The sequence below is a fragment of the Periplaneta americana genome, chromosome 6 (assembly GCF_040183065.1).
Source record: "Periplaneta americana isolate PAMFEO1 chromosome 6, P.americana_PAMFEO1_priV1, whole genome shotgun sequence".
In the NCBI taxonomy this organism is placed as follows: domain Eukaryota; kingdom Metazoa; phylum Arthropoda; class Insecta; order Blattodea; family Blattidae; genus Periplaneta; species Periplaneta americana.
Genome location: NC_091122.1, coordinates 161,020,725 through 161,041,782, shown reverse-complemented (window position 1 = coordinate 161,041,782; position 21,058 = coordinate 161,020,725). Strand labels below are relative to the sequence as shown.

Below are 21,058 nucleotides of genomic sequence, written 5' to 3'. Positions count from 1 at the left end.
GACCGATGGCGAGAATATGTGAGGGCAGCAATGAACCTGCGGGTTCCTTAAAAGCCATTTGTAAGTAAGTAGGATACATATATATACATACATATATACATATATACATCAGCTCATAAATTAAGTTATTACTTTTTCGTATAAACTTTATCTCAAATTAAATAAACTTGTATTAGTCGTTAAAATTTAACTGAATGAATATTACTAGAGAATCTTTAGTGTATGTAAATATCCAAATTTAAATATGTATATCACTATTGCATTGATTAAGCCTCGTTGAGTGGAAGAGAAGGTCTTATGGCCTTACCTCTGCCAGCGAAAATAAAACAGTATAGGCCTATTAAGACTTCATTCATTTGCATATAATTTAGATATATTATAAAGCAGGCTTTCTGCCATTGTCATTTGATAGAAAGATAGTTTATATTATAGATGACTACAAATATGAAATGTAAAAATAAAAGTAACTTAGAATGTTCTTCTTTTGGACACTCCAAATGCAAACGCCACAAATTGATTATCTTGAGAATGGTACTATGAAGAAATCTACCGCACAAAATGAAAAAAAAAATATATATATATATATATATATATATATATATATATATATATATATCCATATATCATTACGAATTTACAAATGTGTACAACGTTCTCCGTTATGGATCTGTTATGCTTATTGGTATTAATTTATATATGTTACACTCTTACAAGTGTATATTTATTGTATGGTAGTCTGTAAGTTTCAATTTGTTATGATTAGTTTAAAATATAACCCTAATGTACTATATGTAAAATAGGGTTTATAAATATGGAATAAATACTACTACTACTATGCTTATTGGTAATTGACACAAGTTTTCTTTAACATTCTGTTAACATACAATTTTCTTCATTGACACTAATATCGCTACAGATCTCTAGCTCGAAAATATACATACTCGTAGGTCATCATCTTCAATATTCCATAAGAATTAGCGCATTTCAAAAGTAAATATCTACACAGAGCGAAACACAGACCAAACACTTTTTGTCTGGACAATCACTATTAGATTTGCAATTGTAGCCAGTTTTACAATAGATACTTAAAAACTGAATCGGTAAAAAAACAGTGCTTAAAACACTCATTTTCATGACAAACACACGGACACGTGACTTGCTTCGACCAACTCAGCATATGTAGCACCAATATTGCAGCAACTACTGACCAAATCATAACTGATAGAAACTTCGTTTGTTATTGTTCTTTTTTCAGTTTCGTAAAAGTTAAAAAGTCTCTGGCCTTGTACTATTTGCATGAATGTTTTTATCTTTTCACTGTTTATCTCTGACGTGAAGCTACATTTCGATAACAAAATGTTAATATTTGTGCTACAATTAACATAACCAGAAACTTCATGATAAAGCAGCCATGACATACTGTCAGTTGCAGTAATGTACAATTCTCGCGTTTGTAATAACCCCGTTAATGCTCGCCTGGGCTACTATTGTAGCACATTACAATTCTGGCAGTAGCGGTTTCTCGTAGGAGGGAAGGGAGGAACGTCCTCCTCACATTTTTCTTCTTTTGAAAGTAAATACCAAATGAATTCGATAATTTTTAATTTCACAGCTATAAGAAAACCTCGGTTGATCGAGTTTTAAACGACGCGCACTCATGTGCTGCTAGAAAACTGTGAGAAGGATGCGAGATAGTTTGTGTGGAGGAAAGTCAATCCATTCCTCCTCTACTGCAGTTAACACACACATAGACAACAGCGCGCTAGCGGCCAGAGAAAGAAGCAGAGTTGTAAAGCAAGTAAATGAATGGATGAGGAGATCCTCCTCTGAATCAGCGCATGGGCGGGAAATAGAAACCGACTGGTTGTGCAGCAAGCTCGCTACTGCTGCCATTTAACGATGCTGCATTCAACCAAACTATAACACATCTAGGAGGAGACACAATAAAAACAGTTTTAACGCAAAGCTATGAAAGACAGCATATAAACTTTTTTTTAATTATAAATCAAAATATATTATTCATTGCACTTTATATAAGCTACTATTCATGATTTGAAACTTTCGAGGATATCTGAAAGTTGAAGTTGGATTTATATAAAACAAAGAGGAAGTAGTTCTAAGTTAGTATCGCAGATCTTTTTAGCCTATGAAATTCACTTACATTCATTGTCCCCTAGACAGGACAACAACCAAGTTGTCAGTTTTGTACAAATATATTTCAAATTGAAAGTACTGCAAACTACATAATTTTTAACATAAAAAATTAATTGGCCATCGGCAGCTTTGAACAATAATAGTAGTATGACTTTACAAGAACTGACATTCTTAAAAAAGCATGTGATACTGAACTTGTAAAATGTACATGTGGCAACACAGACCACGTGGGTGGGTGCAGTGTTCTCCCTTTCCTAACAGGTTATTTTCCATTCCCACTTCCGTAAAACGGTTTCGGTTAGGTGTTAGTAGCTAGTCTCTTCCAACACGTGTGATGCTGTTATGTGCACGAAAAATGCTGCGAGGTTGTGAATTTACTTGTAATTGTTAATTTGTGCAATTATTCAACAATGAATGGAAGTGAAAACATATTATATTTTGGACAATTTAGCAAACTCAGTTTACAAAAACAGATTATTGCTATACAAAAGGGAAGACCAACCCTAACACTAACTGGTCTTACATGTATGCATGTAGGCTAATTTGTAGCATGTTTCTCTGAAGGTGTCATTTTGCGCTGTTAACTTCTTTCCTCCTCTTAAGAAATATGCAGGAGCCGCCACTGAATTCTGGCCTTTGTTTTCAACTCCTATAATTTATTCCATTATATTAAACCAACCATTGCTGAATTTGTCTTTCAATTAACTTATTTCAATGACGCATGCAATGTTCAAAAAATTAAAACCTGAAATTTATGAGAAGGTACTTCGAAAATATAAAGTTAAGGGTTTGCTCGCGTGTCCCAAAGAATAACAATCACTCTCACTCGAACATCTGGTCAAATCATAAACAACAATAGCACTGATGCATTGTTACAAGTGTGCAGGAAAGATACTATACAAAAGGAAAATGTCGCCGCTTGATTCGATAAAGCATTAAATTTATGAGAAGTTGCTTCGAAAATAAAGTTACGGGTTTACTCGCGTGGCCCAAGGAATAATAATCACTCTCAGTCTGAACATCTGATCAAGTCATAAATTATAACAGCTCTGATGCATTGTTACAAGTGTGCAGGAAAGATACTATACAAAAGGAAAATGTCGCCGCTTGATTCGCGAAGACGTCATAGCACTACAAAGAAAGGTGGGATACAATATTAGCCCACCGAGCACTGAAATGTTAAGATCTATGTAATTTACGACTTCAATGTTGAACATAATGCCTCTTTGTTTTGTCCTGTGATTTAGACGTAGGATCCTCAGGATTCTTCAGTATTAATGGCAGAGTGGTTCATTTGGTAGAGCATTGACTCCGAAATTTGGGCTACCACAATTTTTCTTATCGGTCACGTAACCGATCTCTTCAATTTTTCACGATCTCCGAAAAACATGACAAATTGTAGGCTCCATATTTCAATTCGTTTATAATCCTGATTCCCCTCAGTACGCTGGAACAATCCCCATTACCCATACATTAATACTAATAAGGCCAATTCACATTTTTAGAGGTAAGACCATTATTAAAAAAAATAACTCGCTCAAAAATTGCTTGAATATATGTTTATTTATTTCATTTACCATAGCAACAATAGTGAAACAAGTGAAACAGAAGTTTCTGAGAAAATCAAATAAACTTTCATGACTACTGAATAAATCTACACATATCTACAACTAATTTCTCATACCAACAGACTTGAAAAGAAAAACAAAATATACTCAAATTTCAATTTACATATACTATGATTCTGTATAGTATGATTATATTTAAAGTTTATTAACACATATGAATTTGCTTCCTTTTATCATATTTTAAGATACAGTATGCAGATATTAAATTTAAATTTAAATTTAAAACGGAAATAAATTACTGGTAACTGTTATTGTTCATGTTCTATATTGTAAGTTAAGTTAAATCATTATTTAGGTATTACCACTAATCAACATACAGCTTTCTTATGTAACAGGCTTGGTAAAACTACATATAAATTTGTCATTACTCGAAATTATTTACACATTCATATTTTAAGTAAATTGTATTTACTCGTAGTAACAGTATATACACCCAAACTAGTGCAACAAAGAAAAAATAATAAACCCAGTTCAAAAGAAATAACACTGTACAAAATAACTAAAGAAGAAATAAAAAAAACAAAACCCATAAATATATAGTTGAGTCTATAATGTCTACAGATTTAGATGTGATATAATTGGTTGAGGAGGAAGTGCTGAATTGCATCTCATTCCGTTCTCTTCGCTTCAGAAAAGGATAATTAAAATTTGTTTGTCAAAATCTGTTGATTACCCAACACATTTGATTTCTCTTTTGGGATTTTTTAAAATAGATTTACAATTTAAATTTGTTGAACTTTTCATAAAAAGTGCTGCTTCTAAAAAGGTGATATAGAAACAACATTTCATAACACTAAGCGAAATACTAAAATACAACACAAAATCTGTGAAAATTCATTGTGGACCAAGATTATACAACAGTTTATAAAAATAAATCCAGGATTAAGTAACCTTAACAATAACATTTTCAGTAAGCGAAATAAATATTGTGTTCATTTAAATTGAAACTGCCCATCATTTAACTCTTTTATAGAGATATTTTTTCTTGAATTTTTTCAGCTTTTATTTAAAACTTGAATTATATTACTTAACTTCTAGTATTGTACACTTTGATTACAAAAGAATACCCCAACTTTGAAAGGCTATATTCCGGCAACATAACTCAGAGCACCACTGGAATAAAGAACAGAGAAGTGATTTTTTGTAAGTTTGTTCTCCATCAGATCGCGGAAGACGATTCCTTCACATCTAAGTTTGTGTTTAGCGATGAAGCGACATTTCATACCAACCGAAAAGCTAACCGTCACAAGGTACGAGTTTGGGGATTAGAGAATCCTCATGAAAAGGTCGAACATGAGCGCGAATCCTCCCAAAGTTAATATGATTTGTGTCGTATCCAAAGAAAAAGTTTTTGGCCCATTTTTTTTCAAGCGCCCACAGTTAATGAAAATCCTTACCTGAAATGCTGCAACACAAGTTGTTTCCTCAGCTAGAAGAAGAAGAAGCTGGGGACTTCATTTTCCAGCAGATGTGGGATGAGTTTGATTATCGAGTTGGTATTGTTCGGGTTTCTCGTGGCGGTCACACCGAAAAGACTATTTGTGAAGTGAAAATCAAAATTTTCTGAAGCTATAGTAATCAGATTAAACTTTACAAAGATATTATTGAAGGGAATGGTGAACCCAAGTTGTAGCCTCTCAAAGTTGGGGGTATTCTTTTGTAAACACGCTGTATACAGACTTTACGACTAGAAACTTATCCACATATCTCACTCGGTTCAGGTGTCATTTTAAAGGACAATACTTCAAGTTTGCCTCGTGTAGTGCCGTAGTATAAAATTTCTCATAGACTGTATTCCATATCAAGATATGCTCGAAAATTTCTTCATTTCGCAGATTGACGAAAATGACCAAGATGGACGCATTCACTACCAACAAGATGGTGAATCACCTCACTACCGCTTCGAGGTTCGTGAGCTACTTAATCGGAGTTTATTCCTGGTCGTTGGATTGGTCGTGCAGGGCAACTGGATGGCCACCTCGCTCACCAGATCTGACCCCTCGATTATTTCCTGTGGGGGTTTGTCAAAGTTCGAGTGTTCGTTCTTCTTTAGACTGCCTGCCCATCTCCCTGAGCTGAGAATTTGAACTAATGCCGCAGTTGCTCGTTTGTGGCAATAAATTGACTATAGATTGGATATCTGGCATATCACAAACGGCAGACACATCGAACCAAAATAACTACTTGGTAGAAACTTGATATATTGTCCTTTAAAATGACACCTTATCCATTTCTGTAAGATATGTCAATATATTTCTATAAGCTTCTATATTAATACAGTTCTTTTTTAAACACCCTGTATTGCGTAAATGGAACTACACCAAGCATGAACATTTGCTTTTTTTGCATGCAAACGGTGTCTTTTAAATAAGAATATGTAATTTGTAATGTTAATTTCTGATTTAAATTTAAATAAATAAATGAGCACAGCAGTCCTGAAACAGATATTAATATACAATAAATTTCATAACAAATGGAAATATTAGAAATATTTAAATAAATTTGCGAAGATATTTAGAAATATTTCACCAGGTAAAATTCGAAAGAAACATATTGGACAGTTTTAATATAAACTGTAAAGGATATTCGTATTTCATTACAAATTTTTAAGTGTCAACAAGACGTAAATTTGTAACAATTTCACATTTCTGTAGTTTTAGAGTGTTTTAGATGACATGAATAAAAAATCTACTCTCATATATATTTTCTGATTAAAAATAAAATTATTGCTAGCCTGATTTCGAAAGTTCGTGGAGCATAAGGAGGTTAAAGCAAGGTGAACAGCATCTGGCATTTCCCTCACAATCACTATCAGAATAACATATCTTACGCACATTGCAAAATGCAAAAGATGACTGGCACTGCTTGAAGCATGCTCCTCCACGACAAACACAATCGCATTTGACTTCGTTTACACATATCAGCAATTGTAGCACCAATAGCACAGCACCCACTGACCTAATCATCGCTGGTAGTGTTTTGTTCTTCCCCTGCTTTGAGATCCGTAGAAGAAAACAAGCCTGAGCTCTCGGAGTTTGCGAACGTGAAGAGCTTCGTTTGCCGTCTGGCATTTCAGTCACTTGAGATACGTTATATTCTCTAAAATATAAAATTAATTATTCATACAACAATTAACATAACCTGAAACTTGATAAAGTACCTCATTGCACAATGTAAGGTGCACGGAAGTATTCGAATGTATCCTATGAACCTAAGCAATTTACACATTCTTAAGTTTAAAAATAAAGTGAAAATGTTTGTATGATATTTGATAAATTTTATTATTTTTTTAAGTGTTACTAGCATTATATGGTACTAATATTTATTGTATTTATCTGATGCATGTAACCTATAAGATAATAGTACATTATGCAACGAGCCTATAATGATAGTAATTAAGAATCGAATATGGATATTTATGAAACGAGCGCAAGCGAGTTTCATAATTTTCATACGAGCTTCTTAATTACCATTATAGGCGAGTTTCATACGAATTTTTATGCTCGACCATATTTCTAACTTGAAATTACCGGTATTCAGATGTATACATTTTATTTGTATGTGACAAGATCGGAAGTGACCTTGTTCTAGGTCGTGAATTGTGAAATGTGCGCAGACGCGAAAGTATTGATTTTTTCCAAGGAACAATAATGTCATTGACCTTAATGTAATCCTGTTAAACTTGATAATATTATAATATTATAACCTTGATTATTGAATTCGACATTGAAAAACGAGATGACAAATTGAATTTATTTGAATATTATTTACAATTAACGCTAATTATTATAGTAACAGAACATAACCTTCTGCGACAATATTGGATTTCCAGCCTCCGTGACTTTTCGCTAATTCTCTTTAGATTGCATATCCGAGAATAATCGATACTTGCGATCTTATAACGGTAGAAAGCTGACCTGTCATTGGCTGAACAGTTGTAACCTGAGTCGTCATTGGCTGAAAGACCTGACCTTTAATGAGTAGGTGTACTATAATGACATGCATTAAAGGTCTGCTATCAGGTGTATAATTACTACATTTCGGCATGGTCGAGCATAAAACATTGTAATAAATATAAATAGATCATTTTCTTAATTAATAACAGTGTATATCTCCAAAAAATGATTTCTTAGCATCGCCACACATACACTTGATTGTACTTGTCACTATCTCTTGTCACTAGAGAGTTCTTGAAATTTATATTTTCCCCGCCATTCATAAAATATTTTGATATGATACTTCCTACACAAAAGGGGAGATCTATAACTGAAACTTGATTAATATATTTCAGTATTATTTGTATTTATCCTGGTAATAATGAACAGTTTGACTCGTAGATATTTTGTTTTTGCAGCATTAACTTCCCATGATTGTACGAGAAGATTCGAAGAGAACGGCAGTTACGTAGACTTTCGGCTGCCCCCTACTACCATTAATGCATAACACAATATCAATACGGCGGTTGCTGTCGTCTACGATACAACGAACTTTTCTGTTGATTTTCGAGTTCGTCATTTTTTTCCGGTTATTATAAATGCTTATTTAAGTTGTGTTAACTCTCACTAGTGGTTTTGTATTTTATTTTATCCATCTTAGTATTTATTTTATTATTGTAAATATTTTTGTTTTATCGCTAATAATAATAATAATATTATTATTATTATTATTAATGAATTATTTTGTATTACTATCTTTGTATCATCTCCGTCACGATTATTCTATATTATTATTATTATTATTATTATTATTATTATTATTATTTCTACCATCAGCATTATTGTTTGATCTCTGTAAAATTTATGTAGACTACTGGACTGTATCCGAGCACGAGCATATGCTCATTTCGGGTATCTATTCATATGTATTCATTTCAAATGTAGATTGTAAAAAATTTGAATTTGAATTTTGAATATATATGATGACGCCAATTTCTTGACAAGTGATAGTGATATTAATGAATTGAAAACTCTTACCAATTCCGTTTTTAATAAAGCCAAGAACTGGTTTAGTTCTAATAAGTTTCTTTTAAATGAAAGTAAAACTGCATCTTTGTTATTTAGTAGTACAGTCATGGAAAATAATAACTTTACACTTCTTGGTATTACTGTGGATGCTGAGTAACTTACGGTGTTGGACCCCGGACTCATTTCACCGGCATTATCACCTTCATCTCATTCAGACGCTAAATAACCAAAGCTGTTGATAAAGCGTCGTAAAATAACCTAATATATTTAAAAAAAAATACAGTGGACAGCACATTTACTTAGGCAGACCATGTTGATTCTGTTTGTAAAAAATTGTCAAAGTAATATTTCTTCTGCGAAATTTGAAAATGTATGTTCCGAAGAATTACATTAGAGTTGTCTATGTTTCTTATTTTCATAGTACACTTTCTTACTTGCGTCTAGAGCCCAACCATCAAAAGCTTCCACTTGAGTAAGTAGTTAGAATTTCACTCACCAGGTGGCAGTGGTGTTACAGTTTTCGTATTAATAGAATCTTTTGGCGCTAGATGGCGGTAACACTAAAGCCGAAAATAGTGACTGTGTTTTTGTTCAAGTTAAAAGTTATTGTATTCGTGTTAAAATGAGGTGTTAACAGTTAAATAATGGGGAAAAAATTTGTTTGCAAGCTGTGCGACAGAGAGTATGATTATTGTAATAACCTTAGGTAGCATGTAAATAGATCTCATCCTGGGACAGTAGACGAAATTGCTCCTAAACTGAGACAAACTGACTTGAGTAAATACAAGTTTAAGGCCCGGTTGCAGAAACACAAATCAAATCAGTCTCTGATTGCCAATTAGTTGATGTCTGATTTATTTGATTGTTCATTGCGTTGCACAAACGTGAATCTCCAATCAAGTTGTCTCAATTTACTAATTGCTGATTTGAGAAAGAAATACATTTGACAACATTGCTATTTAGCAACCACCGCCAATTTGATGTTATTTAAAAGTCGCGAAACGAATGCATCAAGTGGGCGGTGACTAGGAAAACAAGTGAATGTTCAAGTAAATGTTTTGTTGCTTTTTGTAGAAAGGAAACGGGTGGATTCTATTTGTATATAGACTACAATATAGTGGAAAAAAAAAAAATGAAGCCAACAAAAAAAAAAAAAAACGTGAGGGGGCTTCTGTTGTGGGATTTGCTAGGGGAGTCGACAAGAAATTGGAATATACATAGCCTCCATAACCCAAAATAATTCCATTTCCCATCTCTCTGTTTACAAATGGAGCTCGTAACCTACTCATTAAAAATATTGTGTTGTCATGTGTAGAACCCTGCCAACGGGCTACAACATTCCCGAATTTCAATGATGGTGTAGACTACATATTGCCTGTATATTCACAGAAAATAAACCTTTTCCATTTCGATAAAGTTCGGCATCATTTCGACCAGGTGATTGGATGGGGATGTGAACAGTCTATACAACCAATATTAGGCTACTCTTGGAAATCCTGACATGACTGAATATTCTCTCTGGATTTCAAATCATTCCCTGTTTGAGGTTTGGGGATTTATGAGACCCTGCCATAACAAAGCAATTTCATACGTAACATTCCTAACTACTCGGCAAATAGTTGATTTGTGGACCCTAACAAGATAACCCAAGACCGCCTGAAAAATTCCAACAACATAAAATCTCAGCATTATTAGAACTTGGTTCATAGAAGAAAGTGGAAGGTTTCGATTTGTCTGTCTGCATATATTTGTTTCAGTTTTTGAAAGTAACAAAACACACGAATCCTTCCTAAATCTTTGCTCAAATTTTCTGTCATTATACATAAAAACAATTCATGTCTATCACGGAAACGCCTTCTTCTTAATAATATTTTTTTCATTCCAAAATTTCTTCATCAGAAGAATCCATTATGTCGAAAACAATATTGTTATGCTATAACTATTTACTATATACATTACAGTAACTGCATTATAAACAGAACAACATAAATAGCCTACTTAATCGATGATCAGTGATTTAACCAGCAAAAATCTGTTGATCAAATCTGATGGAAGACTGATCTCCGATCAAACACTGATTGTTCTTTCTGCAACAGAAATAGAACTGATGGCCAATCAAACCGTCCTTGATTGCCAATCATATTTTGATTGGTGTTTCTGCAACCGGGCCTAAATGTTCTTATTGTGACAAAATGTTTATTCAAAAATATCATGCTACATTTCATGAGCGGAAAACTCATGGATTGTCCTCTAACTCAGCTCTTCATGAAAGTAAAAAGTATATTCATGGGTATACCCTTTCAAATTTGAATAACTTTTAACAATAGTATATTTGGAAAATGACTCCTTTTCAATATTACACTTCCATTTATCATACTGGTCCCTATTTTGAAATTCTACAGTCTCTCTATCAACTGTAATGGAATGTACTGTATGCAAATGATTACGTAATTCTTCTGTTGATCCACAAGTAAAATTACATAAAGGACACATAAAGGAAGTATTATTCATTCTTGCGACATCATTCCTATTTCCCTTCGATGAAGATATCGAAGTTCAACTGTAACTTGTTCGCGACATATATTTCCACATTCACTCCTTTAGTCTCTGAAATATTACGACGCAAATTACAGTCTCAATTATCATATCTACTTTATATTTTTCTACCAGTATCTATTATAGAGGAAAATAGTTACACCAGCCTGGAACCAGTTAGTGTGAAACGTGGATAGATAACCTGCAAATACTGTTACAAACAGGTTTAGTGTGATTACAAACCTCATAAATTTACAAATTCATTTTCATACATTTGCGTATCGGTATTTTACATTCAACTAAAACTGCATCAGCTATACTGTATCTCTGCTTTGTCATGGATCATAACGGAGCGGTTATACGAGTACTTCTAGAAACAGGTTTTGCTTATTGCTTAAGACGCCGTTCGAAATTAACACGCGCAAGTAGCATCCCGCTTGTCTGAGGTAGTTAAACGTGTCTGGAATCGACAATATACCTAATCCTTCGAATTACACTGGTGGAAAAGGACTAAATTTATATCGAACAATTTTTGACCGTATCATTCCATGATATAGTAAAAAGTATATTCAACTTATATGATGAATTTGCGACATTGGCCAATAGCGGTTCAGAACCGCCTTAAAATCAACCAATCACAGTTGTGTTTCTTGATAAGACGCTTTGTAAGAAAGAGTCTTATCTGATAACACGCATCGTACAATACCTCAATGTCAATCACAGAAAATCGGGAAATGCTAACAAAATTTAACTTTGAAAATTGCGTTTTCAAAAACTGTAACTTCAAGTAATAAATAAATATTTGTTAATGTAGCATTTCAGCTTATCTTATTTTGAGGTTAAGTATTGTTGTTTCGTATTTTCGTTCTGAGTAATTGGCAATGGCATTTAGCAATACATAGCAGTTTGTTTTTCAACATCATTACAATGAAACACAATAATGTCTAATGCTGAGTTTTATAATAATTATCATCATTTAAGTAAGTAAAATTATGAACACTAGTGGCTTGTGCAGCAAATGCTGCAAACTAAGTTCATTAGACGTTCAAATAAAAATGTTTCAGACTTACAGTATTTTGAATGAAGAATACCAGACATTTTGAAAGTTATTTTCTTCTGTAATAATGAAACATACTCCCTCTGAATGTTTTTTTTATTCCAAATACTTTTTATTGAACCTATCCACCTTCAGTTTTTGAGATTCAGCGCGAAAACGCAAGTAACATTGTCAGGACGATCACTGGGTTTTTCATGTGGGAGTAAAGCGATAGCTATTTCAGGTCATTGTTGTTGATTGTAGGTGAAAGTTAAAAAAAAAAAAAAAAGATTTGCTATGCTTTCGAAAAATAGACATAGCATCTTGGTATAGCTATTGCACGTAGAGCTTGAAATGTAGAGGGTAAAATCATTTTATCCTGCTAAGAGATCTTGCTGAAATGATCGGGAGACTACATAATTTTATAGGCTTCTTATTTTATCAATAATTAATACCGTTTGGTATTTCCTTAGGAACTGTAATTTTTCCGCTCTCTCGAGCCAATACTGAAGAGAATGACGCATATAAAAATCTACACCGCACCGCCGCCATTAAGCATATGAAAAATTTATACAGAAAATACAAGACATAGTCATACCTACAATTGCACACATATTCAATAGTTCCTTAATCACTTCAACTTTCCCTAAAACATGGAAGCAAGCTTTCGTTCTTCCTCTTCCAAAAGTCAAAGTTCCCACCGACCCGAACGACTATAGACCAATCAGTATCCTGCCAGCCATATCAAAAGCACTGGAAAGAATCGTACACAGACAAATTACTAACTACATGAACGAACACAAACTATTCGACAAGTATCAGTCAGGTTTCAGAGCTGGACACAACACAAGCACTGCTCTACTTAAAGTGACAGAAGACATTCGTGAAGCAATCGACTCTAATAAAGTAACAATACTAACACTTCTTGACCTTAGCAAAGCTTTCAACTCTGTAAATTTCGACCTGTTCACCCATAAATTGAGAAATCTGCATTTGTCAGAGACTGCTGTGAGTTGGTTCGAATCCTACTTACGGGAAAGACAACAATGTGTTGTATCCGGGAATCGAAGCTCTTCCTGGCTTAACATAACATCAGGTATACCACAGGGTTCGGTACTCGGACCATTGTTGTTCACAATATATGTCAGTGATATTACATCTCATGTAAGGCATTGTAACTATCACTTGTATGCTGACGACCTTCAATGCTACATCTCTTCCCGCTTAGATCGAATAAATGACGCTATAGATAAATTGAACAAAGACATTGACTCGATTGTGACATGGACAAAGAAATTCCATCTTAATATCAATCCTGGAAAGACACAAGCAATCATATTAGGACACAAACGGCAAACCGACGCTGTAAAGCACCTCGACATTTCCCCCGTTAAAGTAAGTACAGTGCATATCCCTTTCAGTTCTTCGGTAAAAAATCTTGGCATTCACATGGATAATAATCTCAACTGGGACATGCAAATCACAGAAACCTGCAGAAAAGTATATTCTATTATTCATGTGCTAAAAAGGATAAATGTTCATCTTCCCTCTTGCTTAAAAAAGTCCCTTGTGCAGACCCTTGTATTTCCCTATTTTGACTATGCTGACATTTTACTGACTGACCTTTCCAGCGACAACAAAATGAAACTTCAACGTGCTCATAATTTGTGTGTACGTTTTGTAAGCAATGTTCGTAAATATGATCATATTACCCCATCCCTGGAAGCAATAGGTTGGCTTAAACTAGATAAGAAAAGAAATTTACATTCACTTCTCTTTCTCTTCGAAATCTTGAACTCTTCTATTCCTTCGTACCTGTCGTCTCGCTTCACTTACCTTTCTTCCCACCACAATCTGAACACACGCTCTCGCCATGAAACAATACTAACAATACCATCCCATCGCACCTCCTCATACTCATCCTCTTTCACAATAGCCCTGCCAAGACTCTGGAATTCGTTACCTGCTAGCATCAGGGACTGTCGAAATAAAATTCAATTCAAACGGAAACTTACTAGGCACTTGGTCAGTAATTGAGACTCGTTCAGACATGGTTTCTTGTAAATAGTTATTTTAATCTACCACAAAATATCTCAATATCCGGTAATTTCATCACTATAGAATTTTGTTATTGTAGGTTTAATTTGTAATTTAGTAAATACAAAAATATTCTTTGTTCTTAACTTCTATGATAAAATGTCTAGCTTTCATTAATCAGGTATTCTTGTCGTACTTTAATTTTTATTGTAATTGTAATTGTAAATTTAATATTACTTGTAATCTTATTGTTCATGTTATAGTTGTAATCCCCTGGTAGAGGGGCAGAGAAGGCCTGACGGCCTTATCTCTACCAGGTTAAATAAATAAATCTAATCTAATCTAATCTAATCTAATCTAAATTATAGAAATGAAGATCTAATTTAAGAATTCTCTACATATACTTACATAACCCCAAAACGTTTCACTTTGATATCATCAATATAGCATTAATATATATAATTAATGAAAAATAGTCATATCATGATATTAACTATAATAATATTTCATCATAATGGTAATAATGTCATCAAACCACCTCAAATTTTGTAGAATTTAATAACCAATTCACAGCTGTACTCAAAAAATTACACACCGCAGAATCAGACCTGTGAATTATTTTTAGTAAGTTTTGAAGTTTTTATAAACCAATTGAATTTGAGCTCTAAATGTGTCAGCAATCCTGCAGGTCATGGCCTTCGTGTAATATCCTATTGTTTATTGTAATGTGTTTGTGTTTTGTTTTATTCTGAAAAGCCATATTTCTGAAAACTGACGACAGATGGATTTTGGAAAATAGGAAAATGATGCAAGAAAATTGATATTTCACTGAAAACTGCTATTTTTCTGAAAAACTTTGGGTTCCAAGCTTCAAAATGAGGAGTCATCTATTAAATTCCGTTCAGCCGTTTTCCCGTAATTTCCATTACCAGTTCAAATTATATAAGTTATATAGATGATACAGCAGTCGTGCAATTACTACAGATATTTTTTCCCTAGGAAATTATCCACATAGCACGAAAAATTTATTAATTGGTTGAAGAGAGAAAAAAGTATATATTTCAGAAACAGTGGTTCTGTTATATTTATCGGTACAGGTTAATTAACTTAAATTTTACATTTCTTTTGGTGAGTTGTTTTATATCTATTTTTCCTTAAAATGTCAAAATGTGGGTCCAATCTCCCTATGACATGTGAGTCAAGCCTCCGTACTTGGTCTTGGTTACTAATTATAACATTTACAAAATACTTTGTTAATATTTCAATTTAAATTTTAAACCCTACAGAATCAAATAAAATTATGAGTATTTTCAATATTATTAATTTCACCCACCAGTATTCTTGCGAAGTGGAACAACAAAACTACAGTTTTCAGAGTCAAAACAGACAACATGTGCTTGGTTAGTTGCTTATTCTTCCACTTCCTTTTCGAGCACAAATATAATATTTAGTCTCCCCTACTTTGTGGTCCTCAGGGTTTTTAGTTATGTTCTTGCTATTTCAGTAAATTAATATGAATTTAAATGTGCGACTATTTACGCTTCGATAAATATTTACAATTTGTCGAAGTATATACAATAAAAACACTAATTCTCTTAAAATGTTGTCACTAGACACACTGAGGCACAGGCCAATTTCCACTCTACACTTTAATTGCGTCGATCATTCTATCCCTCTGTTGTTTTAGGGCCGTATTCATAAACGAGACTTTGGATGAAGACTTCCCAAAATCGACTTTCGTAGTAAAGGTCAACTTTGTTAAAAGTCCTATTCATAGACAATACTTCTGAGACTTTGACTTTAACTTCGGTAAGTCGATATTTGACGGTCTTGTTCTAATGTTGGCAATCACAATCACTGCCTTCTAAACGAATATATAATTTTTATAAAAAAAAAAAAAAAAGCCGCCCTAAATAAGAGTTCGAACAGATCGGCCTACTAATCAATTCATAAAGAATAATCATGAAAACCAATTGTATGACAAGTTGAAAGGAAAAAGAAAACATTAGGATAAATGATATGAAAACATAGGAAATCATTTACAATAAAAGTTTGTTGGGTACAAATGATTACTAATTATAGCTAAGGATGATTTTAACACATGAGATCCTATGGCATCAATCGTTGCATCAGAAATTTTAAATTGTTTAAGTTGATTTAAAGTTTCTCGTGGAATCGTGCCACGGGTACCGAACATGAGCCCAAAAACTGTCCAATGTGTGATGTGGTATTGTGCTCCGAGATGCTGACAACAAGGCTCATATATGACTTGTTTTTCACGACACACCTCTTGTGGCTGTTGCTCGTGCATCTCGAAACGGATTGTGGGGTCAAGAATGACACCCTTATCCTTCTGCCGATCAATTATGATGATATCAGCACGTCTAGTAGATCCATCAGAAGAGACGCAACCAACCTCCTAATGAAGCTCATAGGAAGCATTCTGACGGGTTGAAGATGCGATGAGAGAACGAACCGTATTATGTCTGTTGATTCGGAGCAATTCTCCATGATGGCAGAAACCCAAGACGTGAGGAAGCGTTTCTTGCCGTCGCATCTTCTGCAACGGGTTGAGTCAAGAGTTCTACCAGGGAGAGTACGTATAGGTATTGTATTACAGTTCATCTTAATGGCTTGCGTCCACTGACTGCTCGAAAGTCCCTTTTTGGTTGAGATCCACGAATTACCTTTCTTCCAGTGAGAATAGAAAACAACTCCCAAACCTCTACTTTTCAATTTTCTTCATTGATGAAAAGAATCTTTACGCAAAGCTTTTCTTAGTTTTTGAGAAGAAATACGTTCAGAGCAATCCAAGGTAATTGGTAATTGTTTGATGCAATGTTCAGTTTCTTTTGGGAGATTCCGAGTGGCTGCTACATGAGGGTTGTCAACGTGTAAAAGACTTTGACAGATATGTAAATGCTGAAGGTAAACTTCCCAATGGGCTTTAAATACTCCTAAACCTCGCAATCTTCTGGGTGCATACAACATAGCATCCGGGGTGTCAGTAGGAATGTTAATTATTTCCTTAACAGCACTGCGAATCAATTTGTCAATATCAGTTAGAAATTTCACTTTAAGATCTTTTAAAGGAGCACATCGGAAGGGGTAAACCAACTGAGGCCAGATATATTGATTTAATATATTTATCTTTTGGTCCGGCATTAGTAAGGTTGAAGTGACCAGCCGATAGATAGTTGAAATAGAGTAGGCATTGCCTCAATCAAAGCCAACTTTTGAGTCACAAATCAATTAAACAATTGAACATCGGTACTTGTTAAGCGATTGTTAGCCGTTGTTTCAGCTTTACATAAGAATAATAAAATTATTAGTGTGAAACTAACGTAAGTAAAAAAATTGACAATTTTAGATCTTTAAACCAATAGATAGTAATTCGTTCTTCTACTTGGTCACAAAAAATCGTAACTCAGTTCCAAACAGTCCTGTACTCGTACATAATAAAATAAAATTCGTAACTACAAAACATGATGGTATAGTTCATCTGAAATAATATTGCCTGCTAAGAATTATGTTGTGAATAAAACATCGATTGTACTTACGTTAGGTTCACATTAAGCCCTCGAATTATTTCATTATAAAATAATTTAATTGTGAAAATATGGAAGATAAGAAGATGCCACTAATAACAGACTACTTAAAAATTAATTGAAATCAATGTTCAGAAAACATTATTATGACGACCGCAGGATTAAAATTTAACTGCATATCCAACTGTATAAGATATCTCTATAGAATTAAACACTCAAATCAATATTAATCCATCAATTACCTGTAGCGTAAAATCGCGATTAAATAAGAAAATCAATCATTGGTGGAACAGATAATCCTCTTTGATTATTATTGATCAATGAATGTTGAAACATGACGAGGATATCTAGTACTGTCTGTTTATCAAATCTGTACCTTGAGTTGAATTTATTATCTATATCTAATAATACGCTAAGGAACACGAATAGCTTTAATAGTCCCCTAGATGTCCTCAATATTCTCGAAAAATTTAACATTTTTCGAAATATCAGCCAATTTTCTTATGTCCACGAACGAAAGTCAAAGTCAAAGTCTAGATTTTCGGCGACTTCGAAGTAAAGTCACGATTGAAGTTTACTTTCATCAAAGTGTTGACTGTGAATAGGAAAATGGTGACTTTGTACTTTCCAAAGTCAACTTTGGTCCAAAGTCTTGTCTATGAATACGACCCTATTAGTTTTGCACAGGTGAGAATAAGATATTCCGTAGTTTGGGCTTCACAGGGGTGCAGTCACTTACTCAGTCTTTCTGCAAAACGAGCTTCCAACGTTGTTGCAGAAGGTTCCCTTAGCTACCAGGATGAACATGATCTTCCAACATCACAGAGCCCCTTCACGTATTAGCTATCAGGTGTCACATCTTCTAAATATCACATTCATCTGAGAATGTATCGGCCATTGTGGTCACATGCATTGCCCACGAAGGTCATCAGACCTTACTTCTGTCGATTTCTGTTTGTGGGGGGGGGCGGTGGATGATCTTTGTTACTGATCTTTAACTGGGAAGTCGCCGCTATAAGGAGAAACTAAAATGTATATGTACACTTAAGAATGGGCCGACTCTTGGTCGATAGAAATGCTAAGTTCTATCGTGCGGTTCACTCGTGTAAACGTAACCCAGTGCAAGGCATTGCTGTGGTGTCTCTTCATTGAAAGTCGTCCGTCTATAATGTAGTAAACCTTACGAGCAGTGTGTGGCCCAGTGGTAAGAAGTCTGACATCCGTGCGAGAGGTTTTGAGTTCGCCTCCCGGTACGGTAAAATTATTATTTTTTATTTTAATTTTTACTTAATTTATTAGTTTAAATGTGAAATGGCATTTGTTAACAAACTTCGTTATGCCTGCCTTGTAAAAATATTATTGCCCATCACCTTTGGGCTATTAATAAATGATACCTGGCCTGTATAAACAAAAATACTTGTTTCATATCCTAAAAAACCGGACGCATATCAAACACAAATAAATAATTAAATTAACAAAAACAAACAATTTTTTAATATATAAACAAAACAAGGCCAGTGGTGGGTACTAGTATCTCGTCCACAAACTACCTGCGTCAACAACTGCCCTCATTCTGCGCGACATGGAGTCCACAAGATTATGGAACAGGTCTAAATTCTTGGCCATCTCCTCCCACGCATCTAGAACTCTGTCCCACAATTCCTCAGTGTCCGAAAGGGTGGTTGTTCTGCCCAATTAGAGCGTAGGATCCTTTTGACTGCAGCCCACAAATTTTGAATCGGATTCATATCTGGTGAATTTGGAGGCCAGTCGACTGGGTCGACATCACGCCTCCTCGTAAACCATCTTTGAATCCGGTTGGCGGTGTGTATGGGATGATTATCCTGCTGGAAGAAAAGTGTTCCTTCTGGATATCGTTTTCCATTGTATTAACAGATAGCAGTATTGCTTGAAAGAGAGAGGGAGGTTTATTATTTATTAGAGTTTGGGCATATTCTAAGAGATATCGCCATATAATTATAGCTTTGCGAGACACATGTGATGACAAATTTGTAATAAAAAAAGATGGGGGGAAATTCGAACCTTGAGGTATTACTATCAATTTGTTCAACAGACCAATGCCGTAACGACTTACGCTACTGTGACCGTTAATATCGGTTCGGCATAATACGTGGTTTTCCTGTTCATATTCGCTCCGGTTGATTTTGTATTTATCAATTTTATTATTATTTCAGTCTTCAAGGGCCCTGGTGTATCTAGAATCAACCAGCCATTCGATTTTATTACATATTTTAGACTCTTAAACAAAATACAGCAAATTTAAATGGTTTAATTATGTGTTACCTAGTGAACTACGGCTTTGACGAGACGAGCATGCGCAATGTATGTCTCTGGAACTTAGAAATTGTCGGCCGGCCCATTCTTTTTGCCGCTAAGTGTACAGTGAAACGTAACATGGAAATTTTTATTAGGCCTAAGTGTATATATTTATTTCATATTAATTCGTTTATTTTTACCTTAAAACAGTGTAAGCTGGTATTGTAAATGACTATTTTCTTTTGAAATGAATATTTTATTTAAAAAATAGTTCTACCACATAATTCTTCTTTTTTTATTTTGGGTAGAAATGTGTGACATGTGAGCAGCGTTCCTGTTTCAAAAAGTTTGAGAACTCCTGTTTATATCAGCAGTAAATGAGGACCGTTTTGACAAAATGCAACATCTCAAATTTTTGCGAAATTCGGTATCTATCGGTTTTAGACACTTTGAAATGAGATCTTTAAGGTGATGTAAACGGAACACGACAAAACTCAACAAAAGCCTTTCATTTTTAGGCCTTAACCTACGAATAGGATTTGGACGAAACTTAATATCTTCCTCTTTTAAGTTTTAACAAAACGCAATATGTCCATTATAATTTCTCTGGATATTATAATGCAATTTCAAATGCTTCAATTCATTCATTTATTCAGTTTAAATATCAACAATTGAATGTGAATTCATACACATTTCTTCCACCAACCTGGAACATTTAACAGTCACTTGCAACTCGATTCGACGACAGTAACCATAGTGTCTTCTTAGTAGTAATGGAAGCAGAGGACATGGAATATCCTGTAGATTTTCACGAGAGTCTGCAAGGAAGTAAGAGTAAAAAGATAACGGGGACTCTTAAGAAAAAAGAGTAAAAATGTC

General features: G+C 34.2%; 1 long non-coding RNA gene across 1 annotated transcript in view; it reads right to left on the bottom strand.

The window, feature by feature from the left end:
* Positions 1-3,698: 3,698 nt before the first annotated feature.
* The window catches only part of LOC138702001 (uncharacterized), a 29,571-nt gene continuing 12,211 nt past the window's right edge, over positions 3,699-21,058 (bottom strand). The window contains exons 2-3 of the long non-coding RNA XR_011332764.1: positions 20,886-20,997; positions 3,699-6,881 (exon numbers count right to left, since the gene is read on the bottom strand). This is a non-coding gene — a long non-coding RNA (uncharacterized lncRNA). The remainder of the gene's footprint in view (positions 6,882-20,885; positions 20,998-21,058) is intronic.